At 42.0% G+C, this 13,557-nt stretch overlaps 1 protein-coding gene and 1 non-coding gene across 2 annotated transcripts in view; both read left to right on the top strand.

The window, feature by feature from the left end:
• The window catches only part of Rere (arginine-glutamic acid dipeptide repeats), a 367,060-nt gene that overhangs the window by 36,992 nt on the left and 316,511 nt on the right, over positions 1 to 13,557 (top strand).
• Positions 2,192 to 2,296, top strand: LOC114684036. Its single transcript, XR_003733227.1, has one exon. It is a non-coding gene; the product is annotated as a U6 spliceosomal RNA (small nuclear RNA).

Consider the following 13,557-nt stretch of genomic DNA (forward strand, 5'->3'; position numbering starts at 1 on the left):
CAATCTGTAGCCCAGGCTGTCCTTGACCTCACGGAGATCCGCCTTGCTCTGCCTCCCGAGTGCTGGGATTAAAGGTATGCGCCACCACCGCTCCAGCTCTTCTTTTCTTTTTCTTTCTTTCTTTCTTTTTTTTTTTTTTTTTTTTTTTTTTTTTTTTTTTTTTTTTTTTTTTTTCTTTCTTTCTTTTTTTTTTTTTTAAAGATTTATTTATTTACTGTGTATATAACATGTATGACTGCAGGCCATTAGAGGGCACTAGATCTTATTACAGATGGTTGTGAGCCACCATGTGGTTCCTGGGAATTGAACTCAGGACCTCTGGAAGAGCAGCCAGTGCTCTTAACCGCCAAGCCATCTCTCCAGCCCCCTTATTTTCTTTTCTAAAATAAAAGTGATGACTTTTATTTTAGACTCTCCCTTACCCCAAATTAAGCATTAAACCAAATTGAGCAACCCCATGTTATGAAAATTAAGACAATGGCACAGAGTGCTTGTATTTTGTTGTGTCCTTGGGAACTGTATATGTGTTCTGCAGAATGCTTCGGTTGAAAATATTTACATAGAAAATGAGTTTGTGGTATGAACACATTGGAATAATGAATTTATCACCCCTAAAATAAATCTCAGTGCCTACAGCATCCAAGGACTCCTAAAAGCTGATGCTAAAGATAGGATTGGATAGGAAAGATGACTACTGTTTTTTTTTTTTAAACGTATGACTTCTTCAGAGCACTTTTCTAGGATGACATTTGTTAACTTGCTTATTATTTTCATAGGCCTTCCCTGTTTTCCATGGCACCGCCAGTGTCCAGTGAATAGGAATTGTTAGATGAATGAATGACTTATAGTAGATCTGTTTTCTATCTGTTCAAGTGATTACTGAACTGACTAGGAGAAAAAGAAAATGAAGTGAAGCCATTGTTTGTGTTGTTTATTGGTGTAGGAGGATAACTCAGGAGCCTGCTTTTCTTGGAGTAAGATTTCTCCCTCAGCCATCTCTGTTGTATATTTTGTTTGTTTTCTGATAAATAAAGCTTGCCTGGAGATCAGAGGGTGGAGCTAGCTACTAGTTACCCATAGTGGCCAGGCAGTGGCGGCACACACCTTTAATCCCATCACTTGGGAGAAGGAAGCAGGAAGATCAGGAGGTCAAGGCCACCCTATGCTACACAAGATTGAAACATCTGGGCAGTGGTGGTGTGCACCTTTAACCCCATCACTAGGGAGGTGGAGACAGGAATATAAGGCGGAGACGGGATCTCAGCCCCTTTAAGAACTCAATAGTGACTACTGCTCTGCTTCTCTGATCTTTGAGCTTCTTTACCCTTGCTTGATATCTGACTTTGGGTTTTTATCGATAACACTAATTAGGATTGTGCTTCACATCTCAATTCTTGTGTGTTCCTGGGACTATGGAGACCAGACTGGCCTGGAACTCTCAGAGATCTGCCTGTCTCTGCCTCCTAAATGATGGGATGAAAGATGCATATTTTTTAAATTTTTTTTACCTATTTTTATTTTACACATGCCTGCATGCATGTGTGTGTACCATGTGTGGGTAGTACCTGTGGAATGTCTGTTGGATCCCCTCTAACTGGAGATAAAGATGGTTGTGAACTGCCAAGTGGGTGCTTGGGAACCAAATTGGGGGGTGGGGATTGTGCTTATTTTGCAAATAAGCAAGAACAAGTACACTAACAACTGCTGTTATTAACGGTGGTGGTGGTGGGTGGTGGTGGTGGTGGTGGTGGTGGTGCACACCTTTAATCCCAGCACTCGGGAGCAGAGCCAGGAGGATCTCTGTGAGTTCAAGGCCAGCCTGGGCTACCAAGTGAGTTCCAGGAAAGGCACAAAGCTACACAGAGAAACCCTGTCTCGAACCCCCCCCCCCCAAAAAAAAAAAGGTATAACAGCAGTTGCTCTTAATAGTTCATCTCCAGTCCCTTATTCTAAGTGGGTTTTTTGTTTGTTGGTTTGTTTTTTGTTTTTAATGAGATGACTTCTTGCTACTCTGCCCAGCCTAGTCTCCCAACTGATGGATGCAAATGAGCCTCTTATTTCAGACCTCACTAATAGGACTACAAACATGTGCTACTGTTACCTGCTGTCTACGTCTTGATTCTGAAATTGTATTTATTTTGGTGCTGCTTTGCAATATCTAGGACAACATCACAGTAGAAATACAAGATGTGTGTTTGCTTTAGCAGCACATATACTAAAAATGGAATAATATATATGATTAGCATTACTCCCATACAAGGATGAAATGTAAATTCATGAAGCGTTAAAAAAACAAAAACAAGGTGAGCCTTAATTGTGAACCATATATGTAATTTTTATTTTCTAGTAGCCGCATTAGAAAAAGATGAAAGAGCCAGGCCTGATCATAGCACTCAGGAAGCAGAGGCAGAGAGACTAGGGTTCCAGAATATCCCTGACACCATGGCAAGTTCCAAGCTAGCTTCATAAGACCCTGTCTGAGTAAAACAAAAAAAGATTGAATTTAAATGTAGTAATATGTTTTATTGCAGGTTTAGGTGTGGTCTACTGGAGGCGGTATGCATGTCACCGGGGTGGGCTTTGAGGTTTCAAAACCTATGCCATTCCTAGTGTCTTTTTTCTGCCTTGTGCTTGTGGATCAAGATGTGAGCTCAGCTACTGCTCCAGCACCATGCCTGCCTGCCTGCCTGCTGCCAAGCTTCTCACTGTGATAGTCATGATAGTCTAACCCTCTGGAACTGTGAGCCGCAAATTAAATGCTTTTTGTTTGTTTTTTTTTTTTCAAAGATGTATTTATTTATTATGTATACAGCATGTATGACTGCAGGCCAGAAGAGGGCACCAGATCTCATTACAGATGGTTGTGAGCCACCATGTGGTTGCTGGGAATTGAACTCAGGACCTCTGGAAGAGCAGTCAGTGATCTTAACCTCTGAGCTATCTCTCCAGCCCTAAATGCTTTTTCTTTAAGCTGCCTTCATCATAGTGTCTTTATTTCCCCCCAGAGCAATAGAAAAATAACCAAGATGTACACACATATTCATGCTTGCTCTGTCTCTTTCTCTCTCCCTCACCTAATATGTCCAAAATATAACTTTAACCATAGAATTAAAAAAATTAGGAACTGTAAAGATTAGGCACTTCTGGGGGCTGCTCACCAACCTAAGACAGAGCGTCTGTGTGACTGGGCAGGTGTCTCCATGATGGGTAAGTTGACCTGCTGGCGTCCCATGCAGCCTAAGTCAGAAGCTCATTTTTTAATTTTAGTAAAAGGGAGACCTGTAGGGCCCTGGTCCCCGTTTTTGGTAACTGTTGCATTGCTTGCTGACCTTGACATTGATATCCTCCCTATGCCAATTCCCTCCTGGGTTCCACCCTCTTGAATGCTTAAGGGAAGTTCCTTGTCTGTGTATCCTGCATATTGGGCGTTAACAGTTTAGATGCAAGATTGTAAAACATCCATGCAAACTTCTCCCCTTTGGGGTTCTCCCATTGTGCTGTAAGCCTGTATTTAAGACCTCCTCCCTCCTTCAATAAACAGCATTAGGCATTCAAAAAAACAAAACAAAACAAACCAAACAAACCCCCCCCCCCTTAAAAAAAAGAAAAAAAAAGATTAGGCACTTCTAGGTCCTTTAATAAAGTTTTTTTTTTTTTTTTTTTAAAGCAGGAGGTAGAGAGTAGTTACATCTGCACTATTATATTAATCGCTTTAGGGGAAAAGATCTGAAGCAGACATGGCCACATATTAACATTTGTTAAACTTTAGTGGTGTATGCATGCTATCTCATAGTATTCTTTTTTTTTTTTTTGTTTTGTTTTGTTTTTCGAGACAGGGTTTCTCTGTGTAGCTTTGCGCCTTTCCTGGGACTCACTCTGTAGCCCAGGCTGGCCTCGAACTCAGAGATCCTCCTGCCTCTGCCTCCCGAGTGCTGGGATTAAAGGCGTGCGCCGCCGCCGCCGCCGCCGCCGCCGCCGCCGCCGCCGCCGCCGCCCGGCCTCATAGTATTCTTTAACAGTTATCTATATGTTATGTTTCATGGAAAAATGTATGGATATGTAAAGTTGATAATGAAGGATTAAATGTGAATAAAATAATTACTTGCTAAATTATAAATGCTGAAGGGGACATTGTGCTTGCACATTTACTTACCTATCTATTATACTTCCATTTACTAGTGAGTTTCAGAAGAATGACAAGTTATTTTCAGTATCTGCTTTGTGTGGATAAAACTTCTTATGAAAGACACACCATCTGGATGCAATTTAGTTCAGTTCCAGTTTATTGCTAAAGAATGGAATAGTTCTTGAACATCTCTGTTTGGACAGATGTTTGATTTGTAGATTTTTAAATTGAGGTGTCAAATAGTAACAATTTTGGAGTTTAAGAGTTTTAAAACCTTCTTGTGGTAATTCAGTCAACAAAATTCCTCTTTTATTATTTATTAGATACTATATTAAAGGTGCAGACCAGATGTTCACTTAATGTAAATAAGTTTTTTTTTTCTTTTAAAGAAGCATTTCTTTTCCTTCTAAACCCTGTTTTTTTCTTACAGAATTTCTCAAGACAAAAGTAAAGTTCTTACCAAAGCAAGGCATACAATCTTGTTAACTCTTTTGCTTGATTCTTGCCAAGTTTAAAGATTTTTTTTCTTGTGTAGAAATGATTAACGAATTAATTAGTGTGTGTTAGAGATAGGTAGGTAGGTAAATAGTGGCTGTGCATGTGTGGGGGTCGGAGAGAGAGAGCAGGAGTCAACCTTGGGTGGTGTTCTTCAGATGTCCACTTTTTTTAAAATTTAATTTAAAAATTATGTGTGTGTCTGACCATGAGTTTGGGTGCAGTGCCAGTGAAGGCTAGAACAGGATGTTGGATCTCTTGGATCTGGAGTTGAAGATGATTTTGTGGGTTCTGAGAATTGATCTTGGGTTCTTTGGAAGAGCAGCAGACATTCTTCATGACGGAACCACTGCTCCAGTGCCACCCCTACCCCTGCACCTCTGCTTTTTTGAGACAAGGTAACTCACTGGGCCTGGGGTTTGCAGGTTTGGCTAGGCTGACTGGCCTGGAAACCCAGGGATCTGCCTGTCTCTGCTTCCCAAACACTAGGATTTGTGTTCTACTATACTGAATTTGGTTTTTTTTAAATCATCATCATTACTATTTTGATTTTTCTTTCTTCTTTCTTCTTCCTTTTTTTTTTTTTTTTTTTTTTAATTTTTCAAGACAGGGTTTCTCTGTGTAGCTTTGCGCCTTTCCTGGAACTCACTTTGTAGGCCAGGCTGGCCTTGAACTCACAGAGATCCTCCTTGCTCTGCCTCCTGAGTGCTGGGATTAAAGGCATGCACTACTACCATCAGGCCTCTAGTTTTTTATTTTTGGTGATGAGGATCAATATCAAGTCCCTATGCTTACACAGCAAGCACTTTAGAAACTGAGTGATCTCTGCAGCCCCTGAAATGACTTTATTTTTAACCTCTTAAATTATCACATATTTGTTCATACTTATATGATAAACTATGGCAATTCAGCAGTTGAATATTGTGGTAGTTACTTTTGTGTTACTGTGACAACAGTACCTTGTGGTTGATATATTGTGCACCCCAATAAACTTACTGGGGTCAGAGAACAGAACAGCCATTAATATTAAACATAGAGGTTAGGCAGTGGTAGCACAAGCTATATAGAATCCTAGCATTCCAGAGGCAGAAATCTGCCTGGATCTCTGTGAGTTCAAAGCCACACTGGAAACAGCCAGGCATGGCGACACACACCTTTAATCCCAGGAAGTGATGGCAGGAAGCAGAAAGGTATATAAGGCGTGAAAACCAGGAACTAAAGCTGGTTAAGCTTTTAGGCTTTTTTTTTGTTTGTTTGTTTTTTGTTTTTTGTTTTTTCGAGACAGGGTTTCTCTGTGTAGCTTTGTGCCTTTCCTGGAACTCACTTGGTAGCCCAGGCTGGCCTCGAACTCACAGAGATACACCTGCCTCTGCCTCCCAAGTGCTGGGATTAAAGGCGTGCGCCACCACCGCCCGGCTTGAACTCACAGTTTTTTTTTTTTTTTTTTTTTTTTTTGGTTTTTCGAGACAGGGTTTCTCAGTGTAGCTTTGTGCCTTTCCTGGAACTCACTTTGGAGACCAGGCTGGCCTTGAACTCACAAAGATCCGCCTGGCTCTGCCTCCCGAGTGCTGGGATTAAAGGCGTGCGCCACCACCGCCCGCTTTTAGGCTTTTAGTAGCACAGTTCAGCTGAGATCCTTTTGGATGAGGCCACAGAGACTTCCAGTTTGAGGAAACAGGATTGGCTGAGAATTGGCAAGGTGAGGTTAGCTGTGACTTGTTCTGCTTCTCTGATCTTTCAGCATTCACCCCAATACCTGGCCCCGAGTTGTTGTTGTTGTTGTTTTTTAAAATTTATTTTAAGACCTTTTAAGATTCAAAAAAAAAAAGGGAGGGTTTTTTTTTTTTTTTTTTTTTCACTCATTCGCTATGGGTGTGTGTGTGTGTGTGTGTTGAGGCAGCACAGATCATGCTGGCCAGATGTGTGATGGAAGTGATCCACATCATAAGGCATAAAGAAGCAGCGACTGTGAGAGGGTGGGGGTGGTCAGGTATAACCGTTAAAAGGCCTGCCTCTACTGACCTGTTTGGTCAGTTAGACCCTTCCTCTTGACATTTCTACAGCCTCTCCGAATAATACCTCCAGCTGGGGAACTGTTAGGATTCTGTACATGCTCAGCTCGTGGTCTTGTCTGGTGCCTTATGTCATCACCGGGCAACTACATACTGCCTTAAAAAGGTGGACACAGACCCCCATCCTCTCTGCGCCTCTCTTCCTGTGTTTCCTCTCTCTGTTACCTCTGCCAGGCCTGGCTTCTCCCCCCTATCCCCTCTTCTTTCTAATAAAGCCCATTCTAACTCTGGTAGCCACGGCCGTGATTCTTCCGCTGACCAACCAGCACCACTCATCTTTTCAGGAACAAGTTCAAAATATAAGCCTGTCAGGTTAGACATTTCAGAGTTAAACAGTAGCAATATACAGTGTATAACGATCAGGTTAGGGTAATTAACATTTCCTTTTCCTCAGATATGGATCATTTCTATGTTTGGGAAACTTTGGGCTCCTCTTATAATTACAAATATTTTTCCCCCGGAGCTGAGGACTAAATACAGGGCCTTGCACCTGCTAGGCAAGCGCTCCACCACTGAGCTAAATTCCCAACCCCTTGAATATTTTGTAATTATAAATTGGAAGTTCCCCATCTCTGCTGTGAATACTAGCCCTAGTTTCTCCTGTCTTTTGAGCTTTGTTATCTGACCTTTAGTATTTAATATTTAAGGCTGTGCAGAGACGGAACAATCCTATAATCCTAGCACTCGAGAGGCAGAGGCAGGTGGATCTCTGTGAGTTCAAGGCCAGCCTGGTCTACAGAGTAAATTCCAAGACAGCCAGGGCTACACAGAGAAACCCTGTCTGGAAAAACCAACTAAACAAACAAAAAATTTAAGAAGATTTGTTTATTTTATTACTTTATGTGTATGAGTGTTTTGCCTGCACATGTGTGCCTGATATCCATGAGGGTCAGAAGAGCTGTTAGATTCCCTAGGACTGGAGTTACAGAAGCTTATGAGCTGCCATGTCGGTGCCATGAATTGGACCTGGGTCCGTTGGAAAAGCAGCCAGTGCTTTAACTGCTGCCAACTCTACAGCTCCTCCTCTCAGTTTTAGTGCCCATTTTACGACCTTTATCTCTCTTCTCTTCCCTTCTTTTTCTCTAGCAATCACTATTCTACTTTCGTAAAATCAACTTTTTTGGCTTCTGTAAATTAGTGTGAACATGCTGCATTGTCTTTCTGTGCTTGGTTTATTGCACTTAATATAGTCTAATAATCTCCTCTAGTTCCGTCTATGTTGCTGCAAATGACAGAATTTCAATTTTTTAATGGCTAAATAGCATTCCATTTATGTATGGGTATCACATTTTCCTTATCCATTCATCTGTCGTGGGTTGAGCCCATATGTTGATTCTTGTGAATAGTGCTATAATAAACAAGAGACTGTAGTCATTTTTCCTCCACCCTTTGTGAAACTAGGTCTTGCTCTAGCCCAGGCTGTGTTAGGCGTATTGGCGTGTGTCCCCATTCCTGCTAGCTATAGTATATTAAAATGCACCGTTTTATCACATGCTATGATTTCCATATAACTGTGTGTTCAGTGTCACTGACCTTCCATGATCTTCACAAAATGTAAGAACTGTTACTTCCAAAGAGGAGGAATGTAAATACACAGCTTGTATGTAGTAGGGTTTTAAGTGAACACCTGTGCTGTTGTTATTGGGTGGCATTTCCATTTAGATTTTTTTTTTTTTTTTTTGAGACAGGGTTTCTCTGTGTAGCTTTGGTGCCTGTCTTGGATCTCGCTCTGTAGACCAGGCAGGCCTCGAACTCACGGAGATCCACCTGGCTCTGCCTCCCGAGTGCTGAGATTAAAGGCGTGCGCCACCACCGCCTGGCTTGCAGTTTTGTCCAAAATATTTGGTGCTTCTACAGTGTGGAAAATTCATGTTTGTGTTATTGAGAAAAGCTCTAGTGATCCTTGATCCATGGGAAATGATGTTTTCCTAGGCAAAGGTAAAGTGTTTGTCCTATGTCAGATACTGCACCCTATGACAGCACCTTCCTTAAGCATCATGATGGCATTTGAAGCATGAGTATTCTCTTCCTTACAGATGAAGACATTGTTTGCACAACAACATTGCCTCCTACATGTATTTTAATTTCTCTTGGGTGTATACCTACAAGGGAAATTGTAGATTTATGCCAGGCCTCTGCATCAGCATTTTGAGGAACTGTCAAACTGATTTTCATAGTGACTCACACCATTGACCTAAACTAGTTTCACCTAGGAAGAGAAGGTCTCAATTGAGGGATTGCCTCCAACAAATTGGCCTATGGGAGTGTCTTTGTGACAATTCTTGGTTAATGATTGATATGGCTCATTCCACTGTGGGAGCCAGGCAAATCTCTGTGATTTCAAGGCCAGCCTGGTCTAGATCTAGGACAGGCACCAAAACTAAACAGAGAAACCCTGTCTTGTGGTGGTGGTGGTAGTGGGGGGGGGGAATACAAATCTGATTTTATTTTTCACATGGTAAAACATTACTCACTTCTTAGCCTGACCAGCTCTTCCTTATCTAATTTTTCAGGCTTCCTTTTTGCTGGGATTTGAAAATGTCAAAAAGACTAATGTGTTTAAGATTTGTTCTTTAACTTGTGGTCATGGGAATGGTAGGACTTTTAGGAGGTAGGGTCCATTGGAAGGAAGTTAGATCATTGGGGAAATGTCTGGGAGAGGAATACTGGGACACTAGCTCCTTCTGTTGTCTCTGTTCCTTTCTGCCACATACTCTCACCAGAGTGTGCTGTATGCCATGAAACTGTGAGCCCAGTAAATCTTTCCTCTCTAAGGTCTGATTGTTGTAAGTATCTCGTCATGTGATGGAAAGTTGACTGACACAGTTTAGACATGATTTCCTTCGGGGTGCTGAAGTACCATTATTGCCATTTGCTTCACTGTTATTAATTGTTCATCACAGGGTCAGTCCATGGTTGACTAAGGGAATACATAGAGGACTGTTGGTTTAAAACAAGACCAAACACATTTCTCTTTAAAACAATTCTCAATGAGGTTTAATTGGTCCTGGGGCAGTGTCGGCTAATTTTTGTGTACCTTTGCTTCCTGTGTTCCTGATGGTACTTGAATAGCAGCTTGCAGAGAGCCACATCCCCCCTGCCTCCCCTCCAGGGTTTCTATGTGTAACGCTTTGGCTGTCCTGAAACTTTGTAGACCAAGTTGGCCTTAAACCCACAGAGATCCGCCTGCCTCTGCCTCCCCAGTGCTAGGATTAAAGGTGTGTTCCACCACTGCCCGGTGAGCTACACATTCTTGTTGTTGCATAACATTTCCTGTCTAGAGCAGTGGTTTTCAACCTTCCTAATGCTTTGACTCTTTAATACTTAATGTTGTGGTGACCCCAATCATGAAATTATTTTCATTGCTACTTCATAACTGTAATTTTCCTACTTTTGCAAATCATAAATAGTTGATATTCAGGATATCTGATGTGCACCCCCACAAGTTGAGAACCGCTGCCCTAGAGATAAGAGAGATGAAAACTGTCTGCCCTCTGAGGCCAGGGCTGAATTCAGAAGGGCATGCAGAGGCAGGTGTGGGAAAGGAGAAGGGAGCCTCAGTGTTAGTGACGAAGCACAGAGCTCTGGAATAGGCTCCTAAGGTAAGTATCTGGCAGCTGGTCGCAGAGGTCTGTTTGACTTAGAGTTTGCTTGAGAATAAGTATACTCAGTTTACTAGTGCCTTTTGTTCTTTAATTACAGGTTGGATACTTTCAATACTGTATAGAAAATGTCATGGGTGGGTTTCAAGAAGGACCTTTTTTATTTCTTGTGTGTGTGTGTGTGTGTGTGTGTGAGTGCATGTGCATGTGATGCAACATATGTGTTAATGTCATAGCACAGCTTGTGGGAATCAGTTCTTTCCGAGTGTCCTGAAGACTGAACTTAGGTGTCTGGGTTGGTGGCAGGCTTCTTTACCTGTTGAGCCAGCACACTGGCCCTAGGTCCTTTTATTTCTTACCTGAGAGTAGATGGCACCCTGTGCTTTTCCAGGGATGCACAAATCTAAACTGAATATAGATTGTTTCTGTGGTTGGACTTGACTGAGGTCATTCTCCTTTAGGGTTTTCTAGATAACACACAGTCTTTGTTTGCCCTCTAAACCCACTGTGGTTTGCAGACAGGAGAGTTCAATCGTTGTTCACTTTAGTCAGCTCTCTGGGCTTTCAGTCCCTTGGCTCTTCTGTGCCTGGGCTTTGGCTAGCTGAAAGAGTATGCCAATGTTTAATGTTTCTTTTTGGGAGGCAAAGGGGTAACTAAACTTTAGAAGGCAAAATACGAATTTCCCATGAGTCTAGGTCATTCAGACAATTTGGACTCCTAATCTTTCTTTATGTAGCCTATTTTCTCCATAGTATTATGTAAAAGGAAGCAAAAAAGAGGTGATTTCATGACGAAGACGTGTAGTTTTGGAGAAATGAAGAACGTTAAATTGTTCAGGCAGTTTGAATCACGTATGCATTATCAGAAGAAAACCCTCCTGAGCATCCATCCAGAAGTAGATAGACACAGTGGTGTACATCTACAGTCCCAGCTACTTGTGAGGCTAAGGCTTGGGACGAAAAGTTCAGAACTAGCCTGGGGAGAGAACACAGCAGAATCCTGTCTCAAAAAACAAAACAGAGCAAAACAAAACTGCCTAGGTTAGCAGGACAGGGAGGATGGTTCCTGGCTTTGGTGAACAGCAGGCGTTCATGTCGGCTGTTTGCCTTGGCTAGTTCAAGAGTGAAGTAAAAATGTAAAAACTGGTTACATGAAAATTATGGTTATTGTGTATAGATGCTACAGTGTTCTAAAAATCAAGTAGAGATTTGAGTCTTTGTGTTAAAATACTGTGTCCCAGAGCTGCCTTACCATTTTCATACAGTTATCCCATGTTTTGAATACTTGCATGAATAGTGTGTTCGCACCAGAGTCTGGGAGAGACTTACAGATGAGTCAGACACTCGCCTGCCCGAGGAGCTCTTCCAGTGGTGAGATGGTGACACTTGTGTTCTCTACAGGCTTCTGTGACTGGAAAGGGCCAGGTGAGGTGTTGCTGTAAAGTTCAGAGGAAAGTTATAGAGAAGGCAGTTTATCTGAATCATACATTGTTGTTGTTTTGATTTTCAAGACAGTTTCTCTAATAGCCCTGGCTGTCCTGGAGTTCGCTTTGTAGACAAGGCTGGCCTCAAACTCTCAAATCCGACTGCCTCTGCCTCCCAAGTGCTGGGATTAAAGGTGTGAGCCACTACTGCCTGGCTAATCTTAATTTTTTTTTAAATTACATTTACTTATTTTGTTTATATATGTGTATGTGTGTGGACATGTGACATGGCTTATGTGGAGGGCAGAGGAAAACTTACAGGAGTTGATTCTCTTCTCTCTTGGGGATCCTGGAGAATTGAACTCCGGCTTGGAGGTAGGCATCTTCACCCAATAAGCCATTTCAAGGGCCCTGATCTGAATCTTGAAAGTTGATTGTTGGGATGGGTCCTTGTATGTGCATATGAAAATTGTTGAGCAAATTGTATGTGCAAAAGGTTGCTTTGTAGGATGTTATCAGAAGTCACAGAGCAGTTAGAGATGGCTCAGCAACCAGTTAATAGCACTAGTTGTTCTTGCAGAGGACCTGGACTTGGTTCCCAGCACCCACCTGGTGGCTCACAGCCATCTGTAATTCTAGTTGTAGGGGATCTGCCCCCCTCTTCTGACCTCCAGGCCACAAAGCACGCAAAACACTCATGTACATAAATAAATCTAAAAAACAAACAAAAACTAAAGTTGTAGAGACGGGAGACTGGGTGAAAGGCAACATGAACCTAACTTTTCTTTTTTCTTTTCTTCCTCTTTCTTTCTTTCTTTCTTTCTTTCTTTCTTTCTTTCTTTCTTTCTTTCTTTCTTTCTTTCTTTTTCTTTCTTTCTTTCTTTCTTTCTTTCTTTCTTTCTTTCTTTCTTTCTTCTCTCTCTTCCTTCTCTTCCTTCCTTTCCTTCTCCTTCCTTTCTTTCTTCCTTTCCTTCCTTCCTTCCTTCCTTCCTTCCTTCCTTCCTTCCTTCCTTCCTGTCTTCCTTCTCTTCCTTCCCCTTCCCCTGTCTCTCTCTCCCCCTCCCCTCCCCCCTCTCCTCCCTCTCCCCTCCCCTCCCCCTCCTCCCTCTCCCTCTCTCTCTCTCCCTCTCTCTCCTTAAGTTTTATTTATTATGTATACAGCATGTATGACTGCAGGCCAGAAGAGGGCACCAGATATCATTACAGATGGTTGTGAGCCACCGTGTGGTTGCTGGAACCTAACCTTTCTAATGGGTAGTGGAAATGAGTTGCAACAGATAAGAGATACTGTAGAGGTAAAAATCAATTGGGTTTAATAGTTGTCAGAGCAGTTGTTACCCCTGCCTGGGGCTATTAAGCTTGGATATAAGAAATGCCATTAAGAACTTGGGGATATAAGAAGAGACATTGATTTTAGAAAAGATTTATAAGCATGATTTTTTATCTTTGCATGTGTATGGTGCATACATGGGCATGAGTGTGCAAGTGTATGCTTGTGCATGCCCATGTGGGGGCCAGAGGAGGCGTTCAGGTGTCTTCTGTCATTCTCTGTCCATTGCCTTCAGACACAGTCTGTCACTGAACTGGAAGCTCACTTTGGCTACTCTGGCCAGCCAGTGACTTCTTGGGATCTGTCTGTCCAACGCTGGGGCAACAGGAATATGTAGACATGCCTGGCTTTTTATGTGTGTAATGGAGATTCAAACTTAGGATCTCATGCTTGCACAGTAAGTATTCTTACCCATTAAGGCATCTTTCCAAGCCTAAATATGAGTTTTCATCAAGATATCTGAGTTTATTATTAGACAGATGGATATATTTAAGTGGCTCAGGAAAGA

The sequence above is a fragment of the Peromyscus leucopus genome, chromosome 2 (assembly GCF_004664715.2).
Source record: "Peromyscus leucopus breed LL Stock chromosome 2, UCI_PerLeu_2.1, whole genome shotgun sequence".
In the NCBI taxonomy this organism is placed as follows: domain Eukaryota; kingdom Metazoa; phylum Chordata; class Mammalia; order Rodentia; family Cricetidae; genus Peromyscus; species Peromyscus leucopus.